Genomic DNA, 15,157 nt, shown 5'->3' on the forward strand with positions numbered 1-15,157 from the left:
GTGTGCAACTCGGCGCCTAGAAGTGACCGCCAATACTTTCACAGAGGGCTGCAAGGGAACCAAAGAGCAGCACAAGCAGCAGTGCTTCAGCTTGCTCCTTCCGACTGCTAAGGGCACTTGGGAAGGCAAGCGAGAGTCAACCACCTTCCTCTCCTAGTAGCCTCTAACGTGGTGCACACAAGCACGGCACATAGCCGCTTCGTTCACCGCCCTCGCCCTCGCCCTCGCCCACGCCTGGCTCCGCTTTCACTTGTCGGCGGCCAGAAGCCGCCGCAGGGGCGCCACATACCCAGCAGTGTGCGGGCAGCCAAGAGCTCGAGAACGCTGCTTCTGCCCAAGCCCGCCTAGGGCGTGCACCTTTGTTCTCAGAGCTCCGTTTAACAGTCTGCCTTTCTCGCAGTTCGAATGGAAATCGAAAGCTTTTCGCCTACGCCCTTCACAGAGATCCGTTGCCAGGACGAGAATGTCTCGTGGCCGGGGCTCGCCCCCGCCGCCAGGAAGCTGCTCTTAGCACCGCGTTGCAGGGACACGTCTCGCTTCTTGACTTCGTGCTTAGCGCTCTCCGAATTCGCTGCTAGCTCCGCGGTCCGTCTCAGCTTCAAGTAGCTGCGCTCGCAGTACATAGAGCTTCGCAAGGACCGAAGACCCGGAGGGACGTATCGCACACGACAATGTGCCAGGACAGAGACGTGTTCTACATTGTCCCTTCTCGTCATCCAGTTTGTGCCTCTGCTGCTTCTGCTGTTAGGAATCGCTCCTTGAAAGACGAGCGAGAGCGTCTTTCTGGGTGCATTGCACTGAGTGAGTGCTCGCTAGGGACTTTGCACTCGGAGCCAAGGCAACAGGGCGTGCTTGTCCGCAGAACTGAGAGCACGCTGTTGGGCAGAGCTGAAACTGACCGCTGCAGTTCAGCTCTCTCCGGACGGCAGACGCCGAAGAACGAAGCCGCTTGCGAGCGGCGCAGTGCAGCGAAGAGCACACGAGCAGCCAAAGAGCTCCTTCACAATCGCTTTCACTTCTCAGTGCTCTTGCTGCTTGGAAAAGCAGCACACAGCCGTTGCACGCCAGGGCAAAAGCTGGGGCAGTGCCCGTCCTCACTCCTTCGCTGTGCTGTACTCCTTGCAGCTAAAGCGAAGCGAGAAGGACGCGAGGACGAAGAAGGCGTTCTTAAAGTAGCCCCCTGTCAGCAGCCCTGAAAGGGCGCATAACACACGGCGTCTCGCTGCCCTCCGTTCTACATACTCGCGTCTTTCTTTGCCGACTTGCAAAAGTTGCTACCAGAGCAGAGGCGGCCAGATTGAAGAGGCTGTGCTTAGGTTCACCTTCTCCTTACTGCACGTAAGCCACGTCCAGCTCCTCGCTGCACTCTGGATTTCCCTTCTCCGCGGCACTTAGCGTGGTGCTGTGTGTGTGCAACTCGGCGCCTAGAAGTGACCGCCAATGCTTTCAGAGCGGGCTGCAAGGGAACCAAGGAGCAGCACAAGCAGCAGTGCTTCAGCTTGCTCCTTCCGACTGCTAAGGGCACTTGGGAAGGCAAGCGAGAGTCAACCACCTTCCTCTCCTAGTAGCCTCTAACGTGGTGCACACAAGCACGGCACATAGCCGCTTCGTTCACCGCCCTCGCCCTCGCCTTCGCCCACGCCTTGCTCCGCTTTCACTTGTCGGCGGCCAGGAGCCGCCGCAGGGGCGCCACATACCCAGCAGTGTGCGGGCAGCCAAGAGCTCGAGAACGCTGCTTCTGCCCAAGCCCGCCTAGGGCGTGCACCTTTGTTCTCAGAGCTCCGTGTAACAGTCTGCCTTTCTCGCAGTTCGAATGGAAATCGAAAGCTTTTCGCCTACGCCCTTCACAGAGATCCGTTGCCAGGACGAGAATGTCTCGTGGCCGGGGCTCGCCCCCGCCGCCAGGAAGCTGCTCTTAGCACCGCGTTGCAGGGACACGTCTCGCTTCTTGACTTCGTGCTTAGCGCTCTCCGAATTCGCTGCTAGCTCCGCGGTCCGTCTCAGCTTCAAGTAGCTGCGCTCGCAGTACATAGAGCTTCGCAAGGACCGAAGACCCGGAGGGACGTATCGCACACGACAATGTGCCAGGACAGAGACGTGTTCTACATTGTCCCTTCTCGTCATCCAGTTTGTGCCTCTGCTGCTTGTGCTGTTAGGAATCGCTCCTTGAAAGACGAGCGAGAGCGTCTTTCTGGGTGCATTGCACTGAGTGAGTGCTCGCTAGGGACTTTGCACTCGGAGCCAAGGCAACAGGGCGTGCTTGTCCGCAGAACTGAGAGCACGCTGTTGGGCAGAGCTGAAACTGACCGCTGCAGTTCAGCTCTCTCCGGACGGCAGACGCCGAAGAACGAAGCCGCTTGCGAGCGGCGCAGTGCAGCGAAGAGCACACGAGCAGCCAAAGAGCTCCTTCACAATCGCTTTCACTTCTCAGTGCTCTTGCTGCTTGGAAAAGCAGCACACAGCCGTTGCACGCCAGGGCAAAAGCTGGGGCAGTGCCCGTCCTCACTCCTTCGCTGTGCTGTACTCCTTGCAGCTAGAGCGAAGCGAGAAGGACGCGAGGACGAAGAAGGCGTTCTTAAAGTAGCCCCCTGTCAGCAGCCCTGAAAGGGCGCATAACACACGGCGTCTCGCTGCCCTCCGTTCTACATACTCGCGTCTCCCTTTGCCGACTTGCAAAAGTTGCTACCAGAGCAGAGGCGGCCAGATTGAAGAGGCTGTGCTTAGGTTCACCTTCTCCTTACTGCACGTAAGCCACGTCAAGCTCCTCGCTGCACTCTGGATTTCCCTTCTCCGCGGCACTTAGCGTGGTGCTGTGTGTGTGCAACTCGGCGCCTAGACGTGACCGCCAATGCTTTCAGAGCGGGCTGCAAGGGAACCAAGGAGCAGCACAAGCAGCAGTGCTTCAGCTTGCTCCTTCCGACTGCTAAGGGCACTTGGGAAGGCAAGCGAGAGTCAACCACCTTCCTCTCCTAGTAGCCTCTAACGTGGTGCACACAAGCACGGCACTTAGCCGCTTCGTTCACCGCCCTCGCCCACGCCTTGCTCCGCTTTCACTTGTCGGCGGCCAGAAGCCGCCGCAGGGGCGCCACATACCCAGCAGTGTGCGGGCAGCCAAGAGCTCGAGAACGCTGCTTCTGCCCAAGCCCGCCTAGGGCGTGCACCTTTGTTCTCAGAGCTCCGTTTAACAGTCTGCCTTTCTCGCAGTTCGAATGGAAATCGAAAGCTTTTCGCCTACGCCCTTCACAGAGATCCGTTGCCAGGACGAGAATGTCTCGTGGCCGGGGCTCGCCCCCGCCGCCAGGAAGCTGCTCTTAGCACCGCGTTGCAGGGACATGTCTCGCTTCTTGACTTCGTGCTTAGCGCTCTCCGAATTCGCTGCTAGCTCCGCGGTCCGTCTCAGCTTCAAGTAGCTGCGCTCGCAGTACATAGAGCTTCGCAAGGACCGAAGACCCGGAGGGACGTATCGCACACGACAATGTGCCAGGACAGAGACGTGTTCTACATTGTCCCTTCTCGTCATCCAGTTTGTGCCTCTGCTGCTTCTGCTGTTAGGAATCGCTCCTTGAAAGACGAGCGAGAGCGTCTTTCTGGGTGCATTGCACTGAGTGAGTGCTCGCTAGGGACTTTGCACTCGGAGCCAAGGCAACAGGGCGTGCTTGTCCGCAGAACTGAGAGCACGCTGTTGGGCAGAGCTGAAACTGACCGCTGCAGTTCAGCTCTCTCCGGACGGCAGACGCCGAAGAACGAAGCCGCTTGCGAGCGGCGCAGTGCAGCGAAGAGCACACGAGCAGCCAAAGAGCTCCTTCACAATCGCTTTCACTTCTCAGTGCTCTTGCTGCTTGGAAAAGCAGCACACAGCCGTTGCACGCCAGGGCAAAAGCTGGGGCAGTGCCCGTCCTCACTCCTTCGCTGTGCTGTACTCCTTGCAGCTAGAGCGAAGCGAGAAGGACGCGAGGACGAAGAAGGCGTTCTTAAAGTAGCCCCCTGTCAGCAGCCCTGAAAGGGCGCATAACACACGGCGTCTCGCTGCCCTCCGTTCTACATACTCGCGTCTCCCTTTGCCGACTTGCAAAAGTTGCTACCAGAGCAGAGGCGGCCAGATTGAAGAGGCTGTGCTTAGGTTCACCTTCTCCTTACTGCACGTAAGCCACGTCAAGCTCCTCGCTGCACTCTGGATTTCCCTTCTCCGCGGCACTTAGCGTGGTGCTGTGTGTGTGCAACTCGGCGCCTAGAAGTGACCGCCAATGCTTTCAGAGCGGGCTGCAAGGGAACCAAGGAGCAGCACAAGCAGCAGTGCTTCAGCTTGCTCCTTCCGACTGCTAAGGGCACTTGGGAAGGCAAGCGAGAGTCAACCACCTTCCTCTCCTAGTAGCCTCTAACGTGGTGCACACAAGCACGGCACATAGCCGCTTCGTTCACCGCCCTCGCCCTCGCCTTCGCCCACGCCTTGCTCCGCTTTCACTTGTCGGCGGCCAGAAGCCGCCGCAGGGGCGCCACATACCCAGCAGTGTGCGGGCAGCCAAGAGCTCGAGAACGCTGCTTCTGCCCAAGCCCGCCTAGGGCGTGCACCTTTGTTCTCAGAGCTCCGTGTAACAGTCTGCCTTTCTCGCAGTTCGAATGGAAATCGAAAGCTTTTCGCCTACGCCCTTCACAGAGATCCGTTGCCAGGACGAGAATGTCTCGTGGCCGGGGCTCGCCCCCGCCGCCAGGAAGCTGCTCTTAGCACCGCGTTGCAGGGACACGTCTCGCTTCTTGACTTCGTGCTTAGCGCTCTCCGAATTCGCTGCTAGCTCCGCGGTCCGTCTCAGCTGCAAGTAGCTGCGCTCGCAGTACATAGAGCTTCGCAAGGACCGAAGACCCGGAGGGACGTATCGCACACGACAATGTGCCAGGACAGAGACGTGTTCTACATTGTCCCTTCTCGTCATCCAGTTTGTGCCTCTGCTTCTTCTGCTGTTAGGAATCGCTCCTTGAAAGACGAGCGAGAGCGTCTTTCTGGGTGCATTGCACTGAGTGAGTGCTCGCTAGGGACTTTGCACTCGGAGCCAAGGCAACAGGGCGTGCTTGTCCGCAGAACTGAGAGCGCGCTGTTGGGCAGAGCTGAAACTGACCGCTGCAGTTCAGCTCTCTCCGGACGGCAGACGCCGAAGAACGAAGCCGCTTGCGAGCGGCGCAGTGCAGCGAAGAGCACACGAGCAGCCAAAGAGCTCCTTCACAATCGCTTTCACTTCTCAGTGCTCTTGCTGCTTGGAAAAGCAGCACACAGCCGTTGCACGCCAGGGCAAAAGCTGGGGCAGTGCCCGTCCTCACTCCTTCGCTGTGCTGTACTCCTTGCAGCTAGAGCGAAGCGAGAAGGACGCGAGGACGAAGAAGGCGTTCTTAAAGTAGCCCCCTGTCAGCAGCCCTGAAAGGGCGCATAACACACGGCGTCTCGCTGCCCTCCGTTCTACATACTCGCGTCTCCCTTTGCCGACTTGCAAAAGTTGCTACCAGAGCAGAGGCGGCCAGATTGAAGAGGCTGTGCTTAGGTTCACCTTCTCCTTACTGCACGTAAGCCACGTCAAGCTCCTCGCTGCACTCTGGATTTCCCTTCTCCGCGGCACTTAGCGTGGTGCTGTGTGTGTGCAACTCGGCGCCTAGAAGTGACCGCCAATGCTTTCAGAGCGGGCTGCAAGGGAACCAAGGAGCAGCACAAGCAGCAGTGCTTCAGCTTGCTCCTTCCGACTGCTAAGGGCACTTGGGAAGGCAAGCGAGAGTCAACCACCTTCCTCTCCTAGTAGCCTGTAACGTGGTGCACACAAGCACGGCACATAGCCGCTTCGTTCACCGCCCTCGCCCTCGCCCACGCCTTGCTCCGCTTTCATTTGGCGGCGGCCAGAAGCCGCCGCAGGGGCGCCACATACCCATCAGTGTGCGGGCAGCCAAGCGCTCGAGAACGCTGCTTCTGCCCAAGCCCGCCTAGGGCGTGCACGTTTGTTCTCAGAGCTCCGTGTAACAGTCTGCCTTTCTCGCAGTTCGAATGGAAATCGAAAGCTTTTCGCCTACGCCCTTCACAGAGATCCGTTGCCAGGACGAGAATGTCTCGTGGCCGGGGCTCGCCCCCGCCGCCAGGAAGCTGCTCTTAGCACCGCGTTGCAGGGACATGTCTCGCTTCTTGACTTCGTGCTTAGCGCTCTCCGAATTCGCTGCTAGCTCCGCGGTCCGTCTCAGCTTCAAGTAGCTGCGCTCGCAGTACATAGAGCTTCGCAAGGACCGAAGACCCGGAGGGACGTATCGCACACGACAATGTGCCAGGACAGAGACGTGTTCTACATTGTCCCTTCTCGTCATCCAGTTTGTGCCTCTGCTGCTTCTGCTGTTAGGAATCGCTCCTTGAAAGACGAGCGAGAGCGTCTTTCTGGGTGCATTGCACTGAGTGAGTGCTCGCTAGGGACTTTGCACTCGGAGCCAAGGCAACAGGGCGTGCTTGTCCGCAGAACTGAGAGCACGCTGTTGGGCAGAGCTGAAACTGACCGCTGCAGTTCAGCTCTCTCCGGACGGCAGACGCCGAAGAACGAAGCCGCTTGCGAGCGGCGCAGTGCAGCGAAGAGCACACGAGCAGCCAAAGAGCTCCTTCACAATCGCTTTCACTTCTCAGTGCTCTTGCTGCTTGGAAAAGCAGCACACAGCCGTTGCACGCCAGGGCAAAAGCTGGGGCAGTGCCCGTCCTCACTCCTTCGCTGTGCTGTACTCCTTGCAGCTAGAGCGAAGCGAGAAGGACGCGAGGACGAAGAAGGCGTTCTTAAAGTAGCCCCTTGTCAGCAGCCCTGAAAGGGCGCATAACACACGGCGTCTCGCTGCCCTCCGTTCTACATACTCGCGTCTCCCTTTGCCGACTTGCAAAAGTTGCTACCAGAGCAGAGGCGGCCAGATTGAAGAGGCTGTGCTTAGGTTCACCTTCTCCTTACTGCACGTAAGCCACGTCCAGCTCCTCGCTGCACTCTGGATTTCCCTTCTCCGCGGCACTTAGCGTGGTGCTGTGTGTGTGCAACTCGGCGCCTAGAAGTGACCGCCAATGCTTTCAGAGCGGGCTGCAAGGGAACCAAGGAGCAGCACAAGCAGCAGTGCTTCAGCTTGCTCCTTCCGACTGCTAAGGGCACTTGGGAAGGCAAGCGAGAGTCAACCACCTTCCTCTCCTAGTAGCCTCTAACGTGGTGCACACAAGCACGGCACTTAGCCGCTTCGTTCACCGCCCTCGCCCACGCCTTGCTCCGCTTTCACTTGTCGGCGGCCAGAAGCCGCCGCAGGGGCGCCACATACCCAGCAGTGTGCGGGCAGCCAAGAGCTCGAGAACGCTGCTTCTGCCCAAGCCCGCTTAGGGCGTGCACCTTTGTTCTCAGAGCTCCGTGTAACAGTCTGCCTTTCTCGCAGTTCGAATGGAAATCGAAAGCTTTTCGCCTACGCCCTTCACAGAGATCCGTTGCTAGGACGAGAATGTCTCGTGGCCGGAGCTCGCCCCCGCCGCGAGGAAGCTGCTCTTAGCACCGCGTTGCAGGGACACGTCTCGCTTCTTGACTTGGTGCTTAGCGCTCTCCGAATTCGCCGCTAGCTCCGCGGTCCTTCTCAGCTGCAAGTAGCAGCGCTCGCAGTACATAGAGCTTCGCAAGGACCGAAGACCCGGAGGGACATATCGCACACGACAATGTGCCAGGACAAGGACGTTCTACACTGAGTGGAGACAGAGACAGACCGAGAATTCTACACTGCCCCTTCTCTTCGGCCATCTTGTGCTCTGCTGCCTCTGCTGTGACGAATCGGTCCTTGAAAAACCAGCGAGAGCGTCTCTCCAGGCACTGAGTGTGAGCTCCCTAGGGACTTTTTCCACCTCCAAAAATACATGGGTAAGTCCTAAAAGTTTTGGTTTGATCAAGAATAGTTACGTCCAAGTATTGCTGTTCTAAACACCCTTGGTTTCAGTCTGAACTTAACTGCTTGTTTCTGTCTTTTTGCCTAGTGGCAATCTAATTCTAAGGTAACTAGATGTGTTAGATATCCATAAGTTACATCTCAGGTTAGGTGGGATAATTGGCTGGGAAGAAAATGGAATTGAGAATTTGGAAAGAATCCAAAGTGAGCTGATGTCACAATCCGAGATTCCCTTGGGTTCCAAATCCTTTCATTTGTGTTTTTGTGGGCTTTTTTGAAGGCGGTGTACAGTTGAAGCCATGATTTAGCTGCGGTGAGACCTGCTCTGCTGTAAAAGCATTATTTTCTCAGTGAGCATGGACAACAGTTAGAGTGTCGTCTTTTAAGATTCCCTGCACTCCACTTATGGTGGCAAAAGCAGTGCCTTGACTGTAATCATAAAAGTGATTACAGCTTCATTGCTTTGACATCATGTAGGATGCTTCCTCCATCTGCTGTGGTCAGCATTAAGTAACAGATTTCTCAGTTTCTAGGAAGAGTCTAGCAAACAATCACCTTGCTCCTTCTCTTGCATTTATTCATCACTGCTATGCTGCTATACAGACAGATAGTCTGTTTATGATTCAACAATTCAATGGGACATCAAGTAAATAGCAAAGCAAAACTAACTACCGAAAGCACTATAAGGGCCAGAGATTAGCTTGGATCAAAACAGGTATTCTCCTAGCATTGTTTACAAACGACTCAGCATGTGAAACAGAAGGCACAATGTAGTTTGTGCCTTGTTTTGGGCATGCCCGGAAGAAGGAAATTCTGATTTCACATATGGGAAAAGAAATGTTGACATTTGAATGAGATTGTTCATACCCCAGAAAAGGTTGCTTTGAAAGGTTGTGGAAGTCCTGTGTGGAAACACGGCTTTACAAGTCCTTTCCACCAGGAGACAACAGCTGCAGAACATCTGGGTGTGCCAGTGTTGAGAGCACCAGCAAAGATCAAAGTGGAGAAGTTGGTGAACAATGGCAGTGGCCTGGGGGAGAGCAAGTGGGGTGCTGGCTGTGGGACCAGGGGAGTCCTGACTGATTTAGGAGGCGTGTGATGGTCTGTGCCAGCAAGCGGAGTAGTGCTGTGGCCTTGGCACACTGCGAATACTGGAATTCAGTGGGGTCACTGGGCAGGCTGAGTGTGTGAGCTGCTGGAGGGACCCAGGTTGCCCACATGTAAACATCCAGTCTCACTCTTGCCAGCCACAGAAAGGAGCAGGATGTGGCTGCTGGCGATGCCTGTCATGTATATGTAGTGTATATGCGTGCTATCCCAGCCTGCTGGGAACACTTCTTCTTTGGGACTGCTTGGGCTGAGGGAGAGAAAGCAGTGGTAGTTTCTGAGGTTTCGAGTTTGCTCGAGTTTCTCAGGCTGTTTCTGGAGCCACCCAGAGTTCTCTTCCTTGAAGCATTTCAAGTCCTGCTAATTTTCAAAATTCAAACAGACACAGCCCTAAGCTAGTTGATCTGACTTCAGAGCTATTCTTACGCTGAGCTGTTGGATGATCTGATCTCCTGAGATGTCTTCCATTTCAGTTTATGACCTGGTTCTTGTGAAAAATAGGATCTTTTAGCCTGGAGAAGAGAGGTTTCTGGAGAGACAGTATTGTGGCCTTTGAATATGTAAAGAGGGTATAAGACCAATGGAGAAAGACTTTTTAGGAAGGTTTGCAGAGAAAGGACAAGGGGACATGCTTTCAAACTGAGACTAGGTTTAGATTGGCTAAAAGGAAAAGCTTTTCTACAATGAAGCTGGTGAGACACTCAAACGGCTGTTCCAGAGAAGTTGTGGATGCCCCATCATTGAGAGTGCTCCTTATCAGTTTGGCTAGTCTTGAGCAATTTGATCTACTGTAAGATCTACCTGGCAAGGAAGTAGGACTAGGTGATCTTTAATCACAGACTGTTGTATGATTCCGTGAAAGACAGAATGCAATAAAGTTCATAATTCAGATTTTGGCGCAGACATATTTATAATTTCTCACTTTATGCATCATTGCAATGACAACTTGTTAGCTTCTGAAATGATTAGCTGAGATTGATTTCCTTCCTTAGTTTCATTTTCCCTGTTATTCCTTCACTCTTGGACCTTTTTTTCACTAGATTTCCTCTTTCAGTAAACTGCCCTTAAGTATCACTTTGCTCCCCACCTGGCTTTTTTTTTTTTTTTTTTTTTTTCAATGACACCTTTTCACTGGTTCGTTTTGGGCCTTTGCTGCTTGAAGTCCAGCAGCCTCCTTGTCAGAGCATTACGGAGCTTTCTTTACAGCTTCATCACTATGCAAAAAGCCATAAATTACTGTGTTCCATCTCACATACCATCAAGTAGCACACTAATATTCCCTCTGCTGAATAGCTGGTTGGCTTACATAGACCAGCCAAAAACCAGGAAATCCAGATGGCAGCAAGAATCTTGTAGACTACTCCCGCTGTTCATTTAAATTCTGGAGAAGTCACGTGAGGTATCACATTCTCTTGAAAGAAGTGTCTATCATCTCGGACATTCTAGAATGAGCTATTAATACTGTCATGAGTTTCTGGCTAGACTTTTTAGTATGCCAATTCAAATTCAAATGATCTGAAATGATAGAACTTCAAGAATTGTTTTTCCCAGAATCGAAGTATGATGGAGTTATATAGGGAGAATCTTAATCTTAGTTATTCTATTCCATCTCACATCATGGCTGGGGGCAGGGAGAAGGGAGTATCTTTGGGGGACAATGGGTTCCGGTGTAGTCAGTAAGCTGGGCAGAGGAGCCATCAGGTATTGTCTGTTGTTGGGGGGGGGATTCATGTGAACTCTTCCTTTCTTGTACCCTGCCACCAGTATTGTTGCTAAAATTGTTTGTTTTCTCATCCAAGTGACAAAATCAGCACACTTAATGAGGGATGAAGAAGGAGCAGCGACCTCGGAACAGGAGGAAGAAGAAGCAGAGCCTGCTGTCCTCCAGAAGAAAAAAAACGCTACCAGCCAACTTTGCATCATCTGTGAACTTCCTGGGCGTGTACTCTATCCCCTTGTCCAGATCACTGAGCAAGATATTAAACAGGACTGGGCCCAAGACTGAGCCTTGGGGACCAGCTGGATGAACTCTATTTCCCACCACTCTGTGGGCCTGGCCATCACCCAGTTTGTCACCCAGCAAACAGCCCACCCATGCAAACCATAAGCAGACAGTTTCTTCAGGAGAATGATGTGAGACTCATTGCAAAAAAGATCAGGGAGATGCCTAGGAAGAGTCTCAGGTGAATCCAGGAGACTATAGTGGAGGACTATTCAGTTTTCCAATCAATTTGCTTAAAAAAACTCTACAAAACCGTAATAAAAAAACAAACAAAAAAAGCAGACCAAACAAACACACAAAACCCCCCAACCAATAATCCCCAAAGAGACAAAAAAAGCCCCCAAAAAAGCCCACCAAAAAACCCACCCAAAACTGAAAAAAAAAGCCCCAAACCCAACACAAAAAATCAGGGTGAAGGTTTTTAGTAACTTTAAAAATAACAAAACAAAACGAAACAAAAAAAACCCAGAAAGTCACATTTCTAAAGGTGCTGTCCCAGCCTCTTCTCTCAGCAGGGAGGACATCCTGAAGTGGAGCCAGTTGGAAGAAAGCGGGACGGGGCAGCACCTGGGCCATTGTCACAGGACGGCCCTGTGGCTGCCCCACTGCCAAAACCTGGACACATAAATCAAACACAGGTATGCACATGTGCTTAGACACAGCAAAAATATATTTGTCTGAAAAGAATACAGGTCCATTTCTATCACTGGAAAGAGCATAATGCCTCGTCTCAGCTTTCTTTTCAGTCATTACAAATGTTTCGAAAATAAAGGAGTGCAGAAAATGGAAATATCCAAGATCAACATGAGGACCAGTAACAAAGATTCCATTTTTGAAACTGCATTGGGAATCCTCTGCAGAAATTGACTCAGAGCTCTAAGATTTACAAAAAAGACCAAGAGGATTGGAGTCAATACAACACAGTGTCTGGAGACTTCAGCTGGTTGCCTTGATTTCTCAAATATGATGGAGGAAGCACCTTAGCAACTACAGCTGCCAGTTCTCTCAGGGCCCTGACATGCCTCTGGGTGGGTGCCATGGTCTTGCATGCTCAGGTTCCTCAAGTGGTCTGAAAGCTGACCTGGTACTATGGGTTAGAATCAAGTCCACCAGTCCAATAACCTGAGAGATGTGGAAATAGTGACTGGCAGTAAAAATTGAGACCAACACTTGTTGAGTACCTCAGCCTTCTCCTTGTCTGTTGTCACTAGTCCTGTCTGGCTTATGGGGGTGGGGGGGGGGGAATAGGGGAGGTGTGATAGGTTTCTTTTCATCTTCCTTTTCCCACTGAAATACCCGTAGGTGCCTTTATTATTCTTAGTTTTGGCATGCTTTTCCAAATTCAGCTTCAACTGAGCCTTAGCTATACTGATCCCATCCTCACACACTCATGTGTTACCACTGTATTTTTCCCATGATTTGTCTCGCTGTGTATCGTCTGCATATTACCTACTTGCATCACATCTATTAATTTTCAATAACCTTCTGGCTTTAACTTGCTTTCAAAAAAAAACCTTTTTGAACCTTTTCACTTCAGAAATTCACCTGGGAAACCCCAAATCCCCAGAATTCGACCCAAAATTCACCTGGCACCCCAAATTCACCCTCCAAATTCGCTCCAAAATGACTGGCAACTTTACACACTCCATTTTCCCACAAAAGGATCTAGAGCCCTGTGCGCTTCGTATACAAACTAAATGCAAAAAACCTTTCTATTCATTCTCAGCAAAAAGACGTCCTATTCCTCCTTCTTTTGGACAAAACTGCCTTCACTTTCAAACTTATTCTCTTGCTCGCTTACCTGCATAATGCTTAGTCCCTGTTCTGCATGCTCATTTTCTTCACTTTTACAAGGAATCCTCTCCTCATCTTCTTCTTCCTCTGCTTCAACATGCAAAAACAAACCAAAAATTGTCTCTTCTACAGAAAATGAGGGGAGAAAAGAACACAAATGATAACCAATACCCTGCCAAGTAGAAATTTCTTCTATATTTCAGTGACTGATAGGCAGAAAAAATGAATTTCATCTGGGGAAAGAAAGACATTCTAGGAATATTCAGACTGCTATCTTGCCCCAGGTAAAACATTTACCATGGCCTTAGCGTTAATGAGCTTGTGAACATCAGCTGCCAAGAGGAAGGACATTTCCTCCAGTTTCACACAATACTTGGTCAGTACATCTGCTATCTGTGCAATCAAACAATACAGAAAAGCAACAACAATGAAAAGTAGAACTCAAATATCAATTTCCCAAGTTAAAATCTACATGAACAAGACAATTTTTCCATTCAAGTGAATTCGATTTAATTAATTCATTAACTACATAAGTAGCATTCTCACGTTCAAGAACGGAATTCAAAGAATCAACGTTGCTTCTTCTGAGACATTGAAGCCTGAGTAGATCCCAACTTCAAATCTAGTAGGACGCCATGAAAGCAATACCTGCTACATTTAGTACATGTAAACTACAAAGACATCTAGAACAGCTCTAAAAGATGAGCAAACCCATGAACTTTGAAGGAGACGCTAGCAAGAAATGTGGAAATAGGCTTTATCTGCCCAGTGCTTTTCCCAAAAGCACGGGCACTCCTTGGCGTCAGTGAGAGTCTCTGTCTCATTATTCAGCAGCTGGCTTAGGGTAAAAAAGGATGCATGCAATCACTTCATTCCTGTTCATGACATAAACTTACTGCATCATCGTGGAAGCCATTTACTTGGAAATATAGCCTAAAAAATAGGTGTCAGACTGGGTACATATCTAGATTGCTATGAGCAAAACCAATTTCTTTTTAACAGGAAAGCCATACAATATGCCTGCCATGGCAAATATTAGTCTACTAGCCCTGCACTTCAACGGGCAGTGAGCAGTTCATGACACCAAATTTACGTTTGGCAAGGAGACAGTCTATTTATTACAAGCCCCTAGTTCTAGAACCAAGAATTCAGGAGTTGCTCATTCCCAATGAAAATCTGTCCATTTCATACCTTTGGGGTTTTATGCTTCTGTTCTTTACCTGTCTTGAGTGTGGCTTTCTTGTGAAGTCACTGATGGGTGTTTTTCCAACACATTTCTGCTGATTACACGGTAATTGCATGGCATCAGCAGACATCTCTGAATGTCTCTTGAAAGTATGCTTTTTACTCTTCCTAGAGGACCTTGTCTTCTTCTTTCCTTCACCCAAAAGGTGGGCTAAGTGAGCCTTCAAAGAACCATCATCTCAACAATTAGAATTCTTTCAAACCTACTGAATGGAGAACAGCGACAAAAAAATTTTAAAAAGACTAGTACGCGAAAGACAGCAGAAGAGAAAGGTAAAGTAATGAATCCTACATGCCACATGCATAACTCTCTTCATTCAAGGCTATTTTCAAAATGAGAAGAAAAAAAAAAAAAAAAAAAAAGATCATCTTTTCCTCAGAGAGGAAAAGAAAGTGGAAAGTGGAGTAACTGGATTGTGTTGCCTTGCCTACAGTTACCAGAAAAGTCAACAGCAGAGTTGAAAACTCCTGAAGCTGGCTAACTACGCCTCTAAATGTTTTACTACTGTGTTATGATTCTGTCTTCAGTTAATAGAACCCGATATACAACAAAGAGATGGGAGCACATGGAGATGCATTGGAGAGCCTACGCTGGAGGTAACACATTCATTTTTTACTCAAACAAATCCAAATTAGAAATGTTGAAAATGACCTGGGGCCATTTCAACAGCCAGCAAACTAACACAACCAACCTTTGGCTTTTATTCAATCCTTTGCTTATTTTACCTGGACCTTGAAGATCTGTCTGCAGCCTTCCTCTCTGCAAATATATCACACTCGTCCTATTGAGAACCCATGGCTCATCACAGCTGCTTCGCCACGCCTGCTTCCAGAAGAACTGGCAACTACAAGCTGGGAGCCAAGAGATACAACACTTCACTTGGAAAAGGGCCTTCCATGAATCCTAGAATCCCAGAATGGTTTGGACTGGAAGCGACCTTAGAGACAGAGTCTCTTCTTCCCACATCCTGACATGGGCAGGGACACTTTTCCACTAGTCCAGGTTGCTCCATGTCTGCTCCAGCCTGGCCCTGGACACTTCCTGCCATGGGGCTCCTACACAGCCTCTTTGAGCAACATGTGCCAGGCCTCAGCACCCACACA

At 50.9% G+C, this 15,157-nt stretch overlaps 1 long non-coding RNA gene across 1 annotated transcript; it reads right to left on the bottom strand.

Moving 5' to 3' along the window:
• Window positions 1-11,666: 11,666 nt before the first annotated feature.
• Window positions 11,667-14,259, bottom strand: LOC148217716 (uncharacterized). The gene is made up of 2 exons (XR_015800821.1): window positions 12,816-14,259; window positions 11,667-12,136 (listed from the first exon to the last, which is right to left on the bottom strand). It is a non-coding gene; the product is annotated as an uncharacterized LOC148217716 (long non-coding RNA).
• Between the last annotated feature and the right edge of the window lie 898 nt (window positions 14,260-15,157).

This window comes from Sturnus vulgaris, unplaced genomic scaffold (genome assembly GCF_052056855.1).
Source record: "Sturnus vulgaris isolate bStuVul1 unplaced genomic scaffold, bStuVul1.hap1 Scaffold_375, whole genome shotgun sequence".
In the NCBI taxonomy this organism is placed as follows: Eukaryota; Metazoa; Chordata; class Aves; order Passeriformes; family Sturnidae; genus Sturnus; species Sturnus vulgaris.